This window comes from Anabrus simplex, chromosome X (genome assembly GCF_040414725.1).
Source record: "Anabrus simplex isolate iqAnaSimp1 chromosome X, ASM4041472v1, whole genome shotgun sequence".
Classification (NCBI taxonomy): domain Eukaryota; kingdom Metazoa; phylum Arthropoda; class Insecta; order Orthoptera; family Tettigoniidae; genus Anabrus; species Anabrus simplex.
This window is the reverse complement of record NC_090279.1, coordinates 109,045,302-109,067,540: the sequence shown is the minus strand read 5'-3', so window position 1 is coordinate 109,067,540 and position 22,239 is coordinate 109,045,302. Positions and strand designations below refer to the sequence as shown.

The following is a 22,239-nucleotide window of genomic DNA, read 5'->3' as shown; positions in this document are numbered from 1 at the left end:
CGTAAAGCCCCTAGCAAAAAAAAAAACTCTATCAAAAATAACATTACATTGACCATCGTTTGTTGTGATGCGCTTATTGTCTTCTGCTTCCACTCATCCCCGATAGATAGGATTACTGCAGCGCAACGAGGTTTTTTAATTTGCTTGACGTCGCACCGACACAGGTAGGTCTTGTGGCAACGATGGGGTAGGAAATAAATAGGGGTGTGAAGGAAGCGGCCTTGGCTTTAATTAAAGTACATTCTGGTGTGACTGGTGTGAAAATGGGAAACCACGGAATACCATCTTCAGGGATGCCGGCAGTGGGGTTCGAATCCACTATCTCCCGGATGCAAGCTCACAGCTGCGCGCCCCTAACCACACGGCCAACTCGCCTGGTCGTACCGACTGTAACAGCCTGCCTGTGTATTGGCGGGGTAAGTAGCTGGGGAGTTGGATAACTTTCTTCTTTAGCATGCCATTCTTCTGGTTCATACATTTTCTGATATTACTGGTACGTAACGCACTGGTTCATCATAATATTCGAGCTATTCAGTGCCTACTCTGAGGCACTGATTGGAATGAGTAGTGTGCATATTTAACGGAATAATGACAGAGGAGTGTTCATGGCAGTCTGCGACAGTAGTATAATTGGATGGTTCGGCGGCCACCGCCACCTCCGGCTCTCGGGAGAGGCCTCCACCTCCCGCGGGAAATTTGAATTTTGGCGGGAAATTTGAATTTTGGCGGGAGATTTGAATTTGTAAACAAAGCCACGTGCTTTTTGACAGCTGTCATCGACAACAACGCATCGCTAACCTCAGTACTGCCATCTTGACGGGCCTAAACCTCAGTAGTGCCAACTTAACCTAACTAGCATGAGGTAAACAAAGCCACGTGTTTTTTGACAGCCACGTGCTTTTTGACAGATTTGTAAACAAAGCCACGTGCTTTTTGACAGACAACAACGCATCGCTAACCTCAGTACTGCCATCTTGACGGGCCTAAACCTTAGTAGTACCAACTTAACCTAACTAGCGCGAGGTAAACAAAGCCACGTGCTTTTTGACAGCCACGTGCTTTTTTGACAGCTGTCATCCGCCATCTTTAAACCACAAAGCACTGTGCTGCCCTCTATATCGCAGTAGCTGCAAAATTCGTCACCTGTCATCGGCAGTGCTGCCATCTTGACGGGTCTAAACCTTAGTGCTACCAACTTAACCTCACTAGCGTGAGATAAACAAAGCCACGTGCAGCTGTCATCCACCATCTTTGAGCATCGTGCTGCCCTCTTTAGCTACTTACCTTTGAAATGTGGTACGTTATCCGCCATCTTGCATCCGAAACCTCAGTGCTGCGCTCTATGTAGTGGCGGCAAATTCCATGTGCTCTTGTTTGGAAACAAAGCCACGTGCAGCTGTCATCCACCATCTTTGAGCATCGTGCTGCCCTCTTTAGCTACTTACCTTTGAAATGTGGTACGTTATCCGCCATCTTGCATCCGAAACCTCAGTGCTGCGCTCTATGTAGTGGCGGCAAATTCCATGTGCTCTTGTTTGGAAACAAAGCCACGTGCAGCTGTCATCCACCATCTTTGAGCATCGTGCTGCCCTCTTTAGCTACTTACCTTTGAAATGTGGTACGTTATCCGCCATCTTGCATCCGAAACCTCAGTGCTGCGCTCTATGTAGTGGCGGCAAATTCCATGTGCTCTTGTTTGGAAACAAAGCCACGTGCAGCTGTCATCCACCATCTTTAATCACCGTGCTGCCCTCTTTAGCTACTTACCTTTGACAGTTGTCATCCGCCATCTTGCATCGCCAACCTCAGTGCCGCACTCTATGTAGTGGCGGCAAATTCCACGTGCTCTTGTTTGGAAACAAATTCACGTGCTTTTTTGACAGCTGTCATCCGCCATCTTTGAGCACCGTGCTGCTATCATGCGGGCAATTTCGTTAGCTGTCATCCGCCATCTTTAATCCAGAGAGAACAGTGCTGCACTCTATGTGGTGGCGGTAAATTCCATGTGCTTTACAAACCTATGTGCTTTTCTGACAGCTGTCATCCACCATCTTTAATCACCGTGCTGCCATCTATGTGGTGGCGGTAAATTCCACATGCTTTACAAACCTATATGCTTTTCTGACAGCTGTCATCCGCCATCTTTAATCCAGAGAGAACAGTGCTGCCCTCTATGTGGTGGCGGCAAATTCCACGTGCTCTTGTTTGGAAACAAAGCCATGTGCAGCTGTCATCCGCCATCTTTGAGCACCGTGCTGCGAGCAATTTCGTCAGTTGTCATCCGCCATCTTTAATCTACAGAACACCGTGCTGCCCTCTTTATGGCTACTACCTTAAGCACGTAGTAGCGGGCAATTTGAAAAGTTCTGTTAGCTATCATCCGCCATCTTTAATCACCGTGCTGCCATCTTTAGCTAGATACCTTTGAAATGTGGCGGCGGATAATTTGAAAAATGCTTTTTGACAGCAGCTATCTTTGAGCACCGTGCTACCCTCTATGTGGTGGCAGCAAATTCTACATGCTTTACAAACCCACGCGCTTTTTTTTTTGACAGCCATCTTTAAGCAACAGAGTACAGTGCTGCCCTCTTTGTTGTGGCGGCAAATTCCACGTGCTCTTGTTTGGAAACAAAGCCACATGCTCTTTTTGACGGCTGTCACCCGCCATCTTTAACCAACAGAGCACTATGCTGCGGGCAATTTCGTTAGCTGTCATCCGACATCTTTAATCAACAGAGCACCGTGCTGCCCTCATGCGGGGTAATTTCGTTAGCTGCCATCCGCCATCTTTAAACACCGTGCTACCCTCTTTATGACTACTACCTTAAGCACGTAGTAGCGGGCAATTTCGTTAGCTGTCATCCGCTATCTTTGAGCACCGTGCTGCTCTCTGTAGTAGCGGGTAATTTGAAAAGTTCTGTTAGCTGTCATCCGCCATCTTTGAGCGCCGAGCTGCCCGGTGGCGGCAAATTCCACATGCTTTACAAACTCACGCGCAGCTGTCATCCACCATCTTACATCGCAAACCTCAGTGCTACACTCTATGTGGTAGCGGATAATTTTAAAAAGAAAAATTCTACAGCAGCCATCTCTCGACGCTAATTGCACAAGATGGTAGCTATACATGACTCCTTAAAGGTGCTCATGCAAGATGATCGCTATACATAGACGCCCTTGGGATGCTTGCGCAAGATGGCGGTTATACATGGCTCCTTATGAGGGATGCTTGCGCGAGATGGTGGTTGCTCTTATGAGGCGGCTTAAGGATCCTTGGCTAGAGCCTCCCTAAGGATGCTTGCGCAAGATGGCGCATGCAAGATGGTGGCTATACATAGCTCCTTATGAGACAGCCAGTACAACATGTGATCAGAACATTGATTGATGTGTTCAGAACACAAAATAAGTAGAATCGAACACTGTACTCGATACAACATGTGATTAAAACATTGTTTGGTGTGTTCAGAACACTAATCGAACGCTGTACAACATGTTAGGGGATACCTTTGTTTAGATTGAAACATAACAAGACTAGAATTGAACACTGCACATTGATTGATGTGTTCAGAACACAAAATAAGTAGAATCGAACACTGTACTCGATACAACATGTGATTAAAACATTGTTTGGTGTGTTCAGATCACTAAACAAGTAGAATCGAACGCTGTACAACATGTTAGGGGATACCTTTGTTTAGATTGAAACATAACAAGACTAGAATTGAACACTGCACTCGATGTCGTTACATGTGATCAGAACAATGATTGATGTGTTCAGATCACTAAACAAGTAGAATCGAACGCTGTACAACATGTTAGGGGATACCTTTGTTTAGATTGAAGCATAGCAAGCCTAGAATCGAACACTGTAAGAACATTGTTTGATGTGTTCAGTACAACTTCAATGATTTACCTAGTGTAAAACACACACACTGTGCACATATCGCATAGCTATCTCGCCTATCACGAAAAAAAAAAAAAACACACTGTGCACATATCGCATAGCTAACACTTCAAATGATTTGCTTAGTACGAAAATTAAAAAAAATCTATACCGCGTAGCTAACTCGTTCATCGCACTGCTATTTGATGTGTTCAGTACAACTTCAATGATTTACCTAGTGTAAAACACACACACTGTGCACATATCGCATAGCTATCTCGCCTATCACGAAAATCAAAAAAAAAAAAAAACACTGTGCACATATCGCATAGCTAACACTTCAAATGATTTGCTTAGTACGAAAATTAAAAAAAATCTATACCGCGTAGCTAACTCGTTCATCGCACTGCTATTTGATGTGTTCAGTACAACTTCAATGATTTACCTAGTGTAAAACACACACACTGTGCACATATCGCATAGCTATCTCGCCTATCACGAAAATAAAAAATAAAAAAAAACACTGTGCACATATCGCATAGCTAACACTTCAAATGATTTGCTTAGTACGAAAATTAAAAAAAAATCTATACCGCGTAGCTAACTCGTTCATCGCACTGCTCAGACGCTTAGTAATTGTGAATACACTCATACGAAAATCAAGAAAGCACACTGCGTAGCCAACTCGCTCGGCTCACTCGCTTAGTAATTGCAACACTCACGTATAAGAATGTTCTGAGATACTTACATGTTTTTTAAGGGGGGTGTGAAAGATCATAAATTATATGTACACATGTTGTCTCCTCCAAGTTGTAAGATGAAATAGACGCAGTACTGCGAGTTTCCGCTCTAGCTGGCGAACGGAAGTAGCATGATATCTCAGCAAAAAATAATACGCGTGAGCTTGCAAGTCAGACACAATGATGGATACCGCGATTCAAATCCTAGCAACTTATGCCGTCGGGAAGGGCATCTAGCTAGATCATGTAATGACGATCGCGCAGGCCCCTCGCCTAGCATTTGCAGCTTCCAGTTCGAACCCGCTATCTCCCGAAGTAGTGTGAATGATTGAAGAGTGTTGAGGGTGATTCATTCGTCGGATGGAGGCGTTAAGCTGGCTTCTTCGGTAGGAGAAGGCTATGTCGGGACATCGATTTAAAAATCCTAGTCAGGAGGGGTACGCGATTCAAATCCTAGCAACTTATACCGTCGGGAAGGGCATCCGGCTAGATCATGTAATGACGATCGCGCAGGTCCCTCGCCTAGCATTTGCAGCTTCCAGTTCGAACCCGCTATCTTCCGAAGTAGCGAGAATGACTGAAGAGTGTTGAGGGTGATTCATTCGTCGGATGGAGGCGTTAAGCTGGCTTCTTCGGTAGGAGAAGGCTATGTCGGGACATCTAGTTATCGATTTAAAAATCCTAGTCAGGAAGGGTACGCGATTCAAATCCTAGCAACTTATACCGTCGGGAAGGGCATCCGGCTAGATCATGTAATGACGATCGCGCAGGCCCCTCGCCTAGCATTTGCAGCTTCCAGTTCGAACCCGCTATCTCCCGAAGTAGCGAGAATGATTGAAGAGTGTTTGAGGGTGATTCATTTGTTGGATGGAGGTGTTAAGCTGGCTTCTTCAGCGGGAGTAGGCTATGTGTCGGTACCGGGATATCTAGTTATAAAACCCGCTACAACAAATTTATCACGTATACTGCGATTTAAAATCCTAGTCAGGAAGGGCAGCCGGTCGTAAAACTATGGTGTGAGGCGGGGTGTGCAAAAAAGCTAGCTATAAGTAAGGGCTGTTGATGGGGACGTTAAATCTTGTGCAGACTCCTTCGAAAATTATTTTTTGAGTACAAGAGTGTTGATGCTGATTCATTTGTCGGATGGAGGCAATAAGCCTTGTGCAGGCTTCTTCAGTGGAGTAGGCTATGTATCGGTACCGGGATATCTAGTTATAAAACCCGCTACAACAAATTTATCACGTATACTGCGATTTAAAATCCTAGTCAGGAAGGGCAGCCGGTCGTATAAAACTATGGTGTGAGGCGGGGTGTGCAAGAAAGCCAGCATTAAGTAAGGGCTGTTGATAGGAGGCGTTAAACCATGTGCAAGCTCCTTCACCAGGAGAAGCCTACATGCCGGTACCGTGCAGGTTCTTTCGATAGGAGTAGGCACTGTGTGTGTTTTAACCTCTCCGTACAATCATGATAGTTTACGTTAGGAACTTTCATAGGCTAAATGCTACACATTCCGTGGCAGAGCCGGGAATCGAACTCGGACCTCCGAGGGTAGCAGCTAACTACTACACCACAGAGGAGTACTATTTCAGAATATTTTACAGCCTTAATTAGTACTGTGTTTTAAGAGCTTACATGGGACTCAGCTAAGAAGACGTTCGCGAGTTACAAGTCGCTTATCAGTGTCCTCGCTCAAGGTTGAGCCGGAAGATACGTGTACAATTTCAGCTAACACATGCATTCCACACAACTCGCTCAGAATGACTGTGCCGATACTTCGAGGACTGTAGAACAAACCCATAGCCTACAGTATGCATGCCTCTCACCCAGTAGTCTCGGGTTCGATTCTCTTGGGAATAAAAATGTGTTTAAATCACATGAATGTGTTGAGTTGTCCTTCCTGATGCAAAACTAGCAGTATCTAACCTCTTACACTATAGTTTGCCGGGCTGAGTGGCTCAGACGGTTAAGGCGCTGGCCTTCTAACCCCAACTTGGTAGGTTCGATCCTGGCTCAGTCCGGTGGTATTTGAAGGTGCTCAAATACGACAGCCCAGTGTCGGTAGATTTACTGGCACGTTAAAGAACTCCTGCGGGACTAAATTCCGGTACCTCGGCGTCTCCGAAGACCTTAAAAGTAGTTAGTGGGACGTAAAACAAATAACATTATTACACTATAGGTGGCTCAGACGGTTAAGGCGCTGGCCTTCTAACCCCAACTTGGTAGGTTCGATCCTGGCTCAGTCCGGTGGTATTTGAAGGTGCTCAAATACGAGAGCCCCCGTGTCGGTAGATTTACTGGCACGTTAAAGAACTCCTGCGGGACTAAATTCCGGTACCTCGGCGTCTCTGAAGACCTTAAAAGTAGTTAGTGGGACGTAAAACAAATAACATTATTACACTATAGTTTTCAACCGGTTGCCCTTCCTGACAACTCAGATTAAGAATCTGTTTTGTTTTAAGACTAGTTATCCTTCCTGACGCAAAACTGGTAGTATCTAAGCTCTTACATCATACGCTATTGTTTTCAACCGGTTGCCCTTCCTGACGTCAAAGAACTCGGATTAAGAATCTGTCGAGAATCGGGGGTTTTACTGCTAGATTTTAAATCACGAACTATTGTTTTACTGCTGGATGCCCTTCCTGACTAAGATTTTAAATCGCAAGATTTTTTGTATTAAGACTCAAGTCTTGTTATGTTTCTTTTCGTAATCTGCAAGTCTAAACAAGCATATCGCTGCACACTCTTGCCTTCACGATGCGTGTTCGATAATTGTTTTCAACTAGTTGCCCTTCCTGACGTCAAAGAACTCGGATTAAGAATCTGTCGAGAATCGGGGGTTTTACTGCTAGATGCACTTCTTAGATTTAAAATCACGAACTATTGTTTTACTGCTGGACGCCCTTCCTGACTAGGATTTTAAATCGCAGTATACGTGATAAATTTGTTGTAGCGGGTTTTATAACTAGATATCCCGGTACCGACACATAGCCTACTCCCGCTGAAGAAGCCAGCTTAACACCTCCATCCAACAAATGAATCACCCTCAAACACTCTTCAATCATTCTCGCTACTTCGGGAGATAGCGGGTTCGAACTGGAAGCTGCAAATGCTAGGCGAGGGGCCTGCGCGATCGTCATTACATGATCTAGCCGGATGCCCTTCCCGACGGTATAAGTTGCTAGGATTTGAATCGCGTACCCTTCCTGACTAGGATTTTTAAATCGATAACTAGATGTCCCGACATAGCCTTCTCCTACCGAAGAAGCCAGCTTAACGCCTCCATCCGACGAATGAATCACCCTCAACACTCTTCAATCATTCTCGCTACTTCGGAAGATAGCGGGTTCGAACTGGAAGCTGCAAATGCTAGGCGAGGGACCTGCGCGATCGTCATTACATGATCTAGCCGGATGCCCTTCCCGACGGTATAAGTTGCTAGGATTTGAATCGCGTACCCCTCCTGACTAGGATTTTTAAATCGATGTCCCGACATAGCCTTCTCCTACCGAAGAAGCCAGCTTAACGCCTCCATCCGACGAATGAATCACCCTCAACACTCTTCAATCATTCACACTACTTCGGGAGATAGCGGGTTCGAACTGGAAGCTGCAAATGCTAGGCGAGGGGCCTGCGCGATCGTCATTACATGATCTAGCTAGATGCCCTTCCCGACGGCATAAGTTGCTAGGATTTGAATCGCGGTATCCATCATTGTGTCTGACTTGCAAGCTCACGCGTATTATTTTTTGCTGAGATATCATGCTACTTCCGTTCGCCAGCTAGAGCGGAAACTCGCAGTACTGCGTCTATTTCATCTTACAACTTGGAGGAGACAACATGTGTACATATAATTTATGATCTTTCACCCCCCCTTAAAAAACATGTAAGTATCTCAGAACATTCTTATACGTGAGTGTTGCAATTACTAAGCGAGTGAGCCGAGCGAGTTGGCTACGCAGTGTGCTTTCTTGATTTTCGTATGAGTGTATTCACAATTACTAAGCGTCTGAGCAGTGCGATGAACGAGTTCGCTACGCGGTATAGATTTTTTTTAATTTTCGTACTAAGCAAATCATTTGAAGTGTTAGCTATGCGATATGTGCACAGTGTTTTTTTTTATTTTTTATTTTCGTGATAGGCGCGATAGCTATGCGATATGTGCACAGTGTGTGTGTTTTACACTAGGTAAATCATTGAAGTTGTACTGAACACATCAAATAGCAGTGCGATGAACGAGTTAGCTACGCGGTATAGATTTTTTTTAATTTTCGTACTAAGCAAATCATTTGAAGTGTTAGCTATGCGATATGTGCACAGTGTTTTTTTTATTTTTTTTTGATTTTCGTGATAGGCGAGATAGCTATGCGATATGTGCACAGTGTGTGTGTTTTACACTAGGTAAATCATTGAAGTTGTACTGAACACATCAAATAGCAGTGCGATGAACGAGTTAGCTACGCGGTATAGATTTTTTTTAATTTTCGTACTAAGCAAATCATTTGAAGTGTTAGCTATGCGATATGTGCACAGTGTGTTTTTTTTTTTTTCGTGATAGGCGAGATAGCTATGCGATATGTGCACAGTGTGTGTGTTTTACACTAGGTAAATCATTGAAGTTGTACTGAACACATCAAACAATGTTCTTACAGTGTTCGATTCTAGGCTTGCTATGCTTCAATCTAAACAAAGGTATCCCCTAACATGTTGTACAGCGTTCGATTCTACTTGTTTAGTGATCTGAACACATCAATCATTGTTCTGATCACATGTAACGACATCGAGTGCAGTGTTCAATTCTAGTCTTGTTATGTTTCAATCTAAACAAAGGTATCCCCTAACATGTTGTACAGCGTTCGATTCTACTTGTTTAGTGATCTGAACACACCAAACAATGTTTTAATCACATGTTGTATCGAGTACAGTGTTCGATTCTACTTATTTTGTGTTCTGAACACATCAATCAATGTGCAGTGTTCAATTCTAGTCTTGTTATGTTTCAATCTAAACAAAGGTATCCCCTAACATGTTGTACAGCGTTCGATTAGTGTTCTGAACACACCAAACAATGTTTTAATCACATGTTGTATCGAGTACAGTGTTCGATTCTACTTATTTTGTGTTCTGAACACATCAATCAATGTTCTGATCACATGTTGTACTGGCTGTCTCATAAGGAGCTATGTATAGCCACCATCTTGCATGCGCCATCTTGCGCAAGCATCCTTAGGGAGGCTCTAGCCAAGGATCCTTAAGCCGCCTCATAAGAGCAACCACCATCTCGCGCAAGCATCCCTCATAAGGAGCCATGTATAACCGCCATCTTGCGCAAGCATCCCAAGGGCGTCTATGTATAGCGATCATCTTGCATGAGCACCTTTAAGGAGTCATGTATAGCTACCATCTTGTGCAATTAGCGTCGAGAGATGGCTGCTGTAGAATTTTTCTTTTTAAAATTATCCGCTACCACATAGAGTGTAGCACTGAGGTTTGCGATGTAAGATGGTGGATGACAGCTGCGCGTGAGTTTGTAAAGCATGTGGAATTTGCCGCCACCGGGCAGCTCGGCGCTCAAAGATGGCGGATGACAGCTAACAGAACTTTTCAAATTACCCGCTACTACAGAGAGCAGCACGGTGCTCAAAGATAGCGGATGACAGCTAACGAAATTGCCCGCTACTACGTGCTTAAGGTAGTAGTCATAAAGAGGGTAGCACGGTGTTTAAAGATGGCGGATGGCAGCTAACGAAATTACCCCGCATGAGGGCAGCACGGTGCTCTGTTGATTAAAGATGTCGGATGACAGCTAACGAAATTGCCCGCAGCATAGTGCTCTGTTGGTTAAAGATGGCGGGTGACAGCCGTCAAAAAGAGCATGTGGCTTTGTTTCCAAACAAGAGCACGTGGAATTTGCCGCCACAACAAAGAGGGCAGCACTGTACTCTGTTGCTTAAAGATGGCTGTCAAAAAAAAAAAGCGCGTGGGTTTGTAAAGCATGTAGAATTTGCTGCCACCACATAGAGGGTAGCACGGTGCTCAAAGATAGCTGCTGTCAAAAAGCATTTTTCAAATTATCCGCCGCCACATTTCAAAGGTATCTAGCTAAAGATGGCAGCACGGTGATTAAAGATGGCGGATGATAGCTAACAGAACTTTTCAAATTGCCCGCTACTACGTGCTTAAGGTAGTAGCCATAAAGAGGGCAGCACGGTGTTCTGTAGATTAAAGATGGCGGATGACAACTGACGAAATTGCTCGCAGCACGGTGCTCAAAGATGGCGGATGACAGCTGCACATGGCTTTGTTTCCAAACAAGAGCACGTGGAATTTGCCGCCACCACATAGAGGGCAGCACTGTTCTCTCTGGATTAAAGATGGCGGATGACAGCTGTCAGAAAAGCATATAGGTTTGTAAAGCATGTGGAATTTACCGCCACCACATAGATGGCAGCACGGTGATTAAAGATGGTGGATGACAGCTGTCAGAAAAGCACATAGGTTTGTAAAGCACATGGAATTTACCGCCACCACATAGAGTGCAGCACTGTTCTCTCTGGATTAAAGATGGCGGATGACAGCTAACGAAATTGCCCGCATGATAGCAGCACGGTGCTCAAAGATGGCGGATGACAGCTGTCAAAAAAGCACGTGAATTTGTTTCCAAACAAGAGCACGTGGAATTTGCCGCCACTACATAGAGTGCGGCACTGAGGTTGGCGATGCAAGATGGCGGATGACAACTGTCAAAGGTAAGTAGCTAAAGAGGGCAGCACGGTGATTAAAGATGGTGGATGACAGCTGCACGTGGCTTTGTTTCCAAACAAGAGCACATGGAATTTGCCGCCACTACATAGAGCGCAGCACTGAGGTTTCGGATGCAAGATGGCGGATAACGTACCACATTTCAAAGGTAAGTAGCTAAAGAGGGCAGCACGATGCTCAAAGATGGTGGATGACAGCTGCACGTGGCTTTGTTTCCAAACAAGAGCACATGGAATTTGCCGCCACTACATAGAGCGCAGCACTGAGGTTTCGGATGCAAGATGGCGGATAACGTACCACATTTCAAAGGTAAGTAGCTAAAGAGGGCAGCACGATGCTCAAAGATGGTGGATGACAGCTGCACGTGGCTTTGTTTCCAAACAAGAGCACATGGAATTTGCCGCCACTACATAGAGCGCAGCACTGAGGTTTCGGATGCAAGATGGCGGATAACGTACCACATTTCAAAGGTAAGTAGCTAAAGAGGGCAGCACGATGCTCAAAGATGGTGGATGACAGCTGCACGTGGCTTTGTTTATCTCACGCTAGTGAGGTTAAGTTGGTAGCACTAAGGTTTAGACCCGTCAAGATGGCAGCACTGCCGATGACAGGTGACGAATTTTGCAGCTACTGCGATATAGAGGGCAGCACAGTGCTTTGTGGTTTAAAGATGGCGGATGACAGCTGTCAAAAAAGCACGTGGCTGTCAAAAAGCACGTGGCTTTGTTTACCTCGCGCTAGTTAGGTTAAGTTGGTACTACTAAGGTTTAGGCCCGTCAAGATGGCAGTACTGAGGTTAGCGATGCGTTGTTGTCTGTCAAAAAGCACGTGGCTTTGTTTACAAATCTGTCAAAAAGCACGTGGCTGTCAAAAAACACGTGGCTTTGTTTACCTCATGCTAGTTAGGTTAAGTTGGCACTACTGAGGTTTAGGCCCGTCAAGATGGCAGTACTGAGGTTAGCGATGCGTTGTTGTCGATGACAGCTGTCAAAAAGCACGTGGCTTTGTTTACAAATTCAAATCTCCCGCCAAAATTCAAATTTCCCGCCAAAATTCAAATTTCCCGCGGGAGGTGGAGGCCTCTCCCGAGAGCCGGAGGTGGCGGTGGCCGCCGAACCATCCAATTATACTACTTGCGACCTGGTTATTCCAGCTCTGGAACTTTGGACTGTTGGATCGGCAGCGCAGTACTGTTCGTTGAAAGTGAGAAAGTGTAAATGATAACATTGCTTTCAATCGCTACATTCCTACTGACGTTTTTGTAATGACCTATGTTGAATTCAGTTAGGAAAACCACCAAGTCAGTCTTTCTGAGAATCCCGTAGCGAAGCACGGGTATATCAGCTAGTATGTACTATAAAACGTATCCTGAAATCTGGTCATGAACAAAGGATCAGCGAGTGATAGAAATTCAATTTGCCATCTGCAATGTGGCTGTAAACGCAATTCTGGCGGCACAGAACAGGCAGTACCGGTATATAGAGATTGAGACGGCGGTACCTCAGAGCGTTGCCTACGCTATAATAGAAGGCCTGGACAAGCCGACACATTTCTGGGCGAACGATGTAGTTCAGGCAATGGCCGCTTGGATCGCGTTTATGTTCTGTTGTTCTCATGTTCTGTCTATATGTTTATATTGAAGATTCATACAATAACGCGAAATAATACATTTTTATTATCATTATGTCCGGTGTGAATGAGATATAAATATACAAAACAACTTAGAACACACTACACTTCATAGAGTTCTTTCATTTTGCACTATTTATCACAAAGAAGTAAAAAATAGGGAAATAGGGCTAAATAGAAGTACTGACCCGATTTTTCCCTAATTCTATAATTTCAACACTTTTCTGCTCAGAGGCTTGCTCTTGAATTTGTTTAATAAATCACAGTCATTAGTCACTTTCTTTGCATTATTATCAAGAACAGGTCTGAAAAATGTAAGTATAACGTATGTGATGTGTGCTTGATCACAGTCGCGGCACTGAAACGTCCCTTTAAACTTTGGAGCGGTAAGGAATTTTAGCTTTCGGACAAGTTTACATTTTCCTAGATATCCTAACGGCCGCGTTGTAAATATTAATACATTTTTAATAAGAAGAATTTGCATCGGTACTTTGTCGGGGAGGCAGAATTCCCCTCACAGTACTTACAGTGTAATCTGATTCGACAAAGTGCAAGTTACATGTTCTGGAGTTATCATTAGGAGCCGGAAGAGATACTTTTCTGCTGCCCTGTTCAGAAATAGCAGGCCTCCATTTCTCCCGTAAACTCGGATCTTTAGGAAAAAGATGCAAATTTATATTTGTGTATATTTCTTCGCTGTGTCAGCTGTGCAGTTAGGCACGCAAAATTAACCATCATAATAATGTTAATAATAAATAATGTTATTGGCTTTACGTCCCACTAACTACTTTTTCGGTTTTCGGAGACGCCGAGGTGCCGGAATTTTGTCCCGCAGGAGTTCTTTTACGTGCCAGTAAATTTACCGGCAGGAGGTTGACGTATTTGAGCACCTTCAAATACCACCGGATTGAGCCAGGATCGAACCTGCCAAGTTGGGGTCGGAAGGCCAGCGCCTCAACCGTCTGACTCACTCAGCCCGGCAATAAACCATCTTAACCTACAGAATGGAAAGAGAAACTTGACGGTAATTGGCTCCAGGGGCTCTGAAATTTTGAACGTGTGTTGACAACCACGGGGCCCTTAACTGAGTCCTGGCATTTCTTCCACTTACTTGTGCCAGGCTCCTGACTTTCATCTATCCTATCCGACCTTCCTTGGTCAACTCTAGTTCTTTGCCGACCCCTACGCTATTAGGTTTCCGAGGGCTAGGCAGTCTTTTATTTTCACGCCCTTCGTGGCCCTTGTCTTCCTTTGGCCCATACTTTCATTTTTCGAACTGTCGGACCCCTTCCAGTTTTTCTCTCTGATTAGTGTTATATAGAGGATGGTTGCCTAGTTGTACTTCTTCTTAAAACAATAATCACCACCATCACCTTGACGATAATTTGGAAGGACATAACTAAACAAATGTTACTGTTCAGCAACCATCCATATATTGCAAATCGTGAGACCAAATAAATTAAAAAACGACAAAACTCTTCATATTTCACGTTAGATAAGACCTTACCGTATAAAATAAAGTTTAATATATTATTTCTTCTCATAAAACATGTTGCAGTAACACACATCATCATAGAATTCACGCCAAACAACAGAACTTAAACGCGAACCTAGCGGTGGAAAAGAGAAAAACTATTACCCCGCTTTTAATGCAAGAAATTGGCTTTCTGCCCAGGCCTTCTAGTATCTAGTAGGCTTTGCTCAGAGACAGTAATCTAGGCCTGCTGAAACAGTAATGTACATTGGATGATAGTTAAATGTTTTTTAATGCATTCTTAACTTTCTTAACGTGCGGAGCGAGAGAAATATTCTACTATAACTAATTTTAGCTTACGTGTTTTACTATTTACGGTAAAAGATACTATAATCTAATAAGATTATGGAGAAGATGTTAGGCATATTACTCCTCGTGTTAACGGTGTTCATCCATACGAGTGCCGGTAAGAGCAATCTTAGCACTTCTAGCTTTTCATTAGTGTAGTATTGACGAGAAATTGTTGCGATAAACTTATGTGTAGAAATGAATTGTCCCTATCCTCAATTTAAATATTTCTTACATATTTGTTTGAAGTATTCCAACATTTATTCAGACAATGAGTTACAATTTATCGCTAATTAGCACTTGTACATTTGTCCTTGATTTAACTTTGAACGCATTTTTCAACACACTGTTGCTTCCAACTGCAGCACAGTTTTGTACTTACTGAATTGAATTTCTATTTCTACTAGTTAATATTTTAAATTCGCCACCACTTGACGTATAGTGATTATTGTTTTCTAAGTTTACTATTTACGGTAAAAGATACTATAATCTAATAAGATTATGGAGAAGATGTTAGGCATATTACTCCTCGTGTTAACGGTGTTCATCCATACTACCACTTCATGCAAAATTTTGTGGAAATTTATTTCTCTTTCATTGATTAAACTTTTTACATTTTAATTGGGACAGAATAAACCTCCATGCCTTAACTAGTAAAGAGACCACGTCCCAAACAAAGTCCTATGTTCGATTATTGGTACTGTTAAAGATTTCCCCCCTTCATTTGATAAGATGTGGAAGTTATGACTATAACATCTTGAAGTACGTTTTCTTTTCTTTCTTTTTTCCAACTTATTGGGGTCGGTACTTGATGTTACTTGTTACAGTTTTATGTCTGGATACCTTTTACGATGCCAACCCTAGGTGGACAGTGTGTTTTCAGAAGGCAGTACGGTACTGCGTAGTGTAATATGGCGAGGGAAAATAATGTGGATTGGACAGTAAATTACTCTTGACGAAATTCGTTCAGTTTCGATAACCTTTTAGTAGGCCTACACACGAGAGCATGGTACCGGTACCCTTTTCGCAAGGTATTCGAATGCATTCAGATATGGGCGAATGGGACGCTTCAGTTTTGTAAAGCCTATGGTAGAATCCGTGTAAACTGCGAAACGGATGTCTATATGTCTCGGTTCATAGCGTTGCTTACGTTATTATACTAGGCTGGGAATTATAGGGCTCGCTGGCACGGTTGCCAACTCCTAGATACTCATTATCAATAGACATGGATTTGAAAATCACCAGATCTGGATTTGAAAACTCTATAAATTATCCAGATTTAGTAAGAGAAGGCATTAAATTAACACTTACCTCATTTCAATTGTGCTGTACTGCCTCTGGTGTTCTCTTGCGAAGATAGGTCTAGCCTATATTATAGCCATATGATCAATTGAATACAAGTCACAATAAAACACTAGCACTGTTAGAATAATGAAATGTTCACTGCGTTTTATCAATTATCGTAATCCTAACATAAGTCTATTTAATTGCAAACTCTATAGGTACGCAAATTAAAAAAAAACTGTACTATATTTGTTTACTTATGGCTGATCTTTAGAAGTTGAGGGTACTTGGCCGGGATAGTTGTATGACTCTAATGTGCCTATTTTCTGCAGTACTTCTTTCGGTAGATCGTATGTATAACAGCAGTTCCCTGCCGTATTCAATCCTAATTTTCACACATGACGGAATGGAGAGTTTGAATTGTCATTGTATTTCTCAGTTTATTTTTAGTCATATTGACTTGGCTGAACACTCGTTCTACATCCGCAGAAAAATCCCTGGCAAATTAAGAAATATTTGATGTTTGGAGAATATTATGTATACACTTTACAAGTAGGCCTACATTTGGTGTTGCGCTCACAGTGACACACGTATGTCTTTTGTCTTACACTTTCAACGATTTCGTGTGTGGTATCTGTGTTCACTGAAGTTCTTTGCTTTCATTTCATTCATCATCATTTCATGAATTGTATCGCGATATGCAATATTTAATAGGCGACAAAGTGGTATGGGCAATGTACATAAGAAAAATTCAGTGGACTAGTGATTTATTGGTCCAGGGATCGAGCTACTTGCGTTCGAACAGAAATAAAAATATTTATAGGTCCAGGGATCATGCTATTTTTTCTGTTGACCTCCATTTTGCTGTTTGAAGTGGCCGCTCTAGTCATATGGACAAAGATAATGAGAATCTACAGACATAGCACTCCATTCCACGGTGCTAGCCGTAAGAAAGTAACAAAAGACGGCACCAGCAGCGCAGTACGTCATAAACCAGTCCTGTCTTCAAGCCATAAGTATGTTTTCATATTTCTCAAATAACGACGGTATTTCTTAATTTGCCAGGGATTTTTCACTTGACATGTGTAAAAGCAATTATTATGTTCCATTTATGACAAATTTTACAGTGATATTTGGGTGATACCAATGCGCATCGTACCCCGCATTAGAATGAGGAAGTACCGGTACGAGAGACGTTATAGCTAAATTTGCAAGTTCGCTGAAAGTGTTTTCTCCAGTTGAATCACTGTAAAAATCAACTTCTGCCCAAAAATTCACAGTGTCCTTAACTTCAGTCCACTGGATATGATGCAGATTTCTCCACTGGTTTTCTACTGCCACAATAACATTATTGTAAGCATAAAAGAGTTGTGCTATATCAATAATTTGCAACTTAAAAGGCCTTAAACAATTTTTATGTGAAAAGAGAGGAATTTTTTCAAGGATCCCTATATTTTCAGGTAATCTTTGCCTCAGTTGTTGGATAAGTTCAACAATGAATTGCATGCATCTATCGCGTACTTGTTTCTGTTGGTCTTCAGAAAGGGAGGACGATGATACTTTAGTTTCTAAATCATAACCTGAGTAGGGCTTTGGGCCCAGATGATTATTAATTTCTGTTTTCGGGACATCTACTTTGACACTGGTGTATAATGACTTAAAGAGAAGGATTAGGTCACCTAATAATTTTGTAGCATCTTGGTTTCGACTTTCGAACTTCTTATTTACGGTCTGCACTTCACCCAAAATTGGCTTCAGAAAAGACAAGTACAAATAATTCTGAGGGTCGCGATACATTGAATATAAAATATCGGCTATATAACAGCGATCTTTAACTCTGGGGCTGTACCTTAATTAAGGAAACGGCCGCTTCCTTCCCATTCCACGGCCTTTCCTGTCCCATCGTCGCCATAAGACCTATCTGTGTCGGTGCGACGTAAAGCAACTAGCAAAAAAAAAAAAGTTATCTTTAAGACAAGGGATTTCAAAGTGAGTTTTTAACTCGGTCCACTGTTGCATTATTCTTGTCACTGTACTTTCGATGTGCAGCCACCGAGTTTGGCTTAACTGTACTAATTTCAAGGGAGAGTCGCCTTCATTTATTGTGCCTTCATTTATCAGTTTCATTTATTGTCTCGTATAGTTCTTTGTATACTACCTGCCGTAGAGATGATTGTGAAAACCAATTGTAACTTTCCCTTATGAGGAAATCTAAGTTTCTCGGCAAACACCCTGATGCATGTGAAACTGTCAATTGTAGAGAGTGACAAACGCATCTGATTAATTGTAGATTTGGCATTTTAGCCTTTAAGTTAACTTTATATAAACACCATGATTTATGCCTACCATAACAGACTCATTGTCTCTTCCTATTGCTTGTAATGTGGTCAAATCCAAACCTTTATTACACAGACATTTCTCCAAAGCCTCAACTATATCTTCAGCTCTACATTCTGACAATTCTACTAACTGTAGATATGTCACGACAATCTCTCTTTTACTTTTTGAATAATATCTCATAACAATGCCTGGTAACTTGGTAACTGAAATATCATTCGTTTCATCCAACAACAAACTATACCCGTTTTCACTTTCATGTAAATCATCTATCAAATCTTTTTCAAAATGAGGAGCTAACACGTTTTGTATGATAGCAGTGCATTTTCTACGATGCAACTTCAACTTATTAATCTCTTTGCTATCGGGAAAATTTACTTTATACAACTCGCGAAAATGGTCAACCACTTGAACCGAGCAATGTTCTGCTATGAAAAGTGCCGTTCTACCTTCCACTAAATTTGTCTCCAGATGAAGTGGTTTAAAATTTAAAGTTTTCTGCCTATTCGAACTAAAGGGTTCGGCTGCCTTGATGTGTTTAGCAGTGTTCCTGTGTTTTTCGATATCTCCTAATATAGCACCTAGTTGAGTTTTACAGTATTTGCAAAAAGCCTTTGGTGGCAGTTCCTTTTACTTTTAGTAACCACTTCTTATACCTATCATCCTTAAGCCATTCGTCTCTAAATCTCTGTTTATACTTTGTCCACAACTATACTAACTCTGTAATTAAAAATGTTAACATAAATTAAGAAGTAGACACTACCAAACAGTCCCAACTCAAAAGTCCAGCGCACTATCTTTAATCAACACAGCGACATTGGCACTGGCAGCTGGGCTCCTCGCATGTTTTATTCTAACCTTTCCAGTTACAAGTATCGAATGATGTCGACCGAGCTATTATTCACCTTAATAATAAGGGCAATAATGCATGGAGATACATCATTCATGCTGCTAAAAATCCCGCGCGGCGCGCTCTTGCTCAATGGCGCTGGCTTCATTTTCAAGCGAGTCGCTTACGTAAACATGTTATTTTTTAAAATTGACATTTTATTATAAAATCACCAAATATGTCACTAGATTTTAAAGAAAAACACCATATTTTCGACAAGTCGCAAAATTAAAAATTTGTCACCATATGACTTCCTGAAAACACCAGATCTGGTGACAAAATCACCAGATTGGCAACCGTGCTCGCTGGTGGTAAAACTGGTTCCCGCACGAGCTCGTAAAACGCGTTGTTTCGCCGCTATTTGCGCTCTTCTTAGCCATAAAATTCCGTGGGCGAAGTATACTCATTCAAACATTCACTAGCATATCAAGACGTATTTTTGTACTTTGAGTTTTCTTGTGCAAGTGCGGGTGATTATAATTTAGCGAATGAAATTAATGACCGTATTTAAGTAATGCGAACATCGGATAATTCTTTAAAAAAACATGCTGTACTCTAATGTTCCTGGCTGTGTACCAAAGATCTGAAAGGACGTGCTATCTTATTTCACAGATTTCCGAAAGACGAGGAAGTTAAAACTAAATGGTGTTTGGCAATTTCTCGTCAAGAAAATAGTCTGGGATTTCTGTGGAAACCTGTGTTCATTCCACTTTTTTCAGTCGGCATTTTAAGGACTCAGATGAGTGTAAACACAGCACTATAAATCCTACTTTCGAATGCCATTAAATCCATATTTCAAACTTTTCCCGGACACAAACAAACACATTCCATACAGGAAGACCACATAAGGCTACAGAGGTGGGAAATGAAGCTAAACTGTAAAAGAAAATTGAACCTAATGTAGAACCAAACGCACATAAGCTACAGCCAGCGAAGAGAAGAACCATCCAACTGTAATTATCAGTGAACCATTATATAGAACCACGGCACAGAATGTGCTATTAAATAGCTTGTTAACGGAGCGGTTGTTTACGGAGCGGGGGCTCCGGGCGCTTTCAATCGGTGCCTCCGGAGAACCTCCGATTGAATTACCAGCGCGTAGTTTAAACTTGGTACGGGAGAAATGAACGAGCATTTGCACAGGAATTTATAACTTGTCGCTATTAATGTGAGAAACTACGCCCCTCCGTTAATACTTTAGTTATTTGGCGATATTACAGATAGCATTCTTACGGACAAACATAATAATTATGTAACAGAATTTCCGATTGAATTACAAGCGCATAGTGTGAAGTTGGTACGGGAGAAATGTACGAGCATTTGTAGAGGAATTTATAACTTGTCGCTATTAATGTGAGAAACTAGGCCCCAGTTTATACCTTTATTATTGAATGATATAGCGATAGCATTCTTACGTACAAACATTGAATGACAAGCGCGTAGTGTGAACTTCAGACGGGAGGAAAGAACGGCATTTTCACAGGAATTCATAACTTGTCGCTATTATTGCGCGAAACTACGCTCCTCCTTTAACTTTTTTTAAAGGCTATTTGTTCGGGGCGTCGACCTATGAAGATCTTTTGCCCCTCCTTGCACCGTATGTGAGGAAACCAGCGTGTATTATGTAAATGGCAGAAGTGTAAAGTGTTGAATGTGAGGAAAGGAACCCATTTATGCCCAAATTATTTTCTTCTTGCGATATTGATAACTTGTATATATAAACACTTAGTATGACCCATTATACATGTAGAAATGAACAAAACCATATTTACTTGTTTAGAGCCCATATAAACACATGGGTCGTTAACGACCCGCTACGCACTTGCTCGGGAAACAGGGAGAGACGATATTCTGAACATCAACCTTAGCAACAATTAATTTCTACAGACTTATAGTTTACGTACTGTACCTTTTAGAAATGAGATTTATAATGACACAAAAAGCAATAATTGTCATTGTTCTGTTTAATTATAATTATGTTTAGTAGCCAAAACACGTAATTTCAGATTCTATAACTGACAGTGGAACTGAGACATTCTTATTCGTGGTAGGGGTACATATCCACTCAGAAAAAGTATGCCAAGGAAAGAGGCATAACCAACGGTCTATTTCAATATATGAAGAAATGTATCTGCTTCGAGAAATGCACCCAAGAATCTATAGGGTATGATCGGATCGTAAAATTTCTTTTACCTGGATGACGAACATTGGGCGAAGAAGAGGGTGGGAATATCATATTAACTATTTCCCAATTGAATGAGTAAGATTTAGCTGTCCCGTTAATACAATTTTCGACTAAGTCTAACGTCAACTTGTTCATTTTCCGGAAGCGGTTCAGGTTCATCGCTGATTTCGGGAGGAGATTATGAATTGAAGTTACTGTTTACCTGCATCACTAACTCTGCTGGAGTCTACACGTACCTCTGCCAAGAAGTATTTCCGTTTTGTTATTTGAACCATCACCACACATAATAACTCTCATCGTACCTCAGTTTCTCGTTCTTTGAGTTTCTCTTTCATATGCTGAAAGGTGTGTGTCAGCAAGCAAATATCGTCTGCGTAGTCCAGATCTTCCAGTCTCTCTAGCAGCCCTCACTGTAAACCCCTTCTTTTCTGCGTACACTTCCTCATGATATCATCTATCACCAGAAGAAAGATGATAGGCGACAGGACACACCCTTGCCTAACTCCGGAGGTCACTCCAAATGCTTCTGTTAGCTTGCCTTCATGAACCACCCGGCACTCATAGTCATTGTATGTCTCCTTAAGCAGGTTGACTATCTTCCGTGGAATTCCATACTTCAGTAACAGGCGCCACATGACGTCCCTGTCGACTGAGTCGAAAGCCTTCTCAAAGTCAACAAAGAGCATATACGTATTAGAGTTCCATTCACAACTC

The 22,239-nt window shown here is 42.2% G+C and overlaps 1 protein-coding gene across 4 annotated transcripts in view; it reads left to right on the top strand.

The window, feature by feature from the left end:
* LOC137496899 (uncharacterized) overlaps positions 1-22,239 on the top strand; it is a 374,642-nt gene that overhangs the window by 227,286 nt on the left and 125,117 nt on the right. The gene's annotated exons all lie outside the window — the stretch shown is intronic.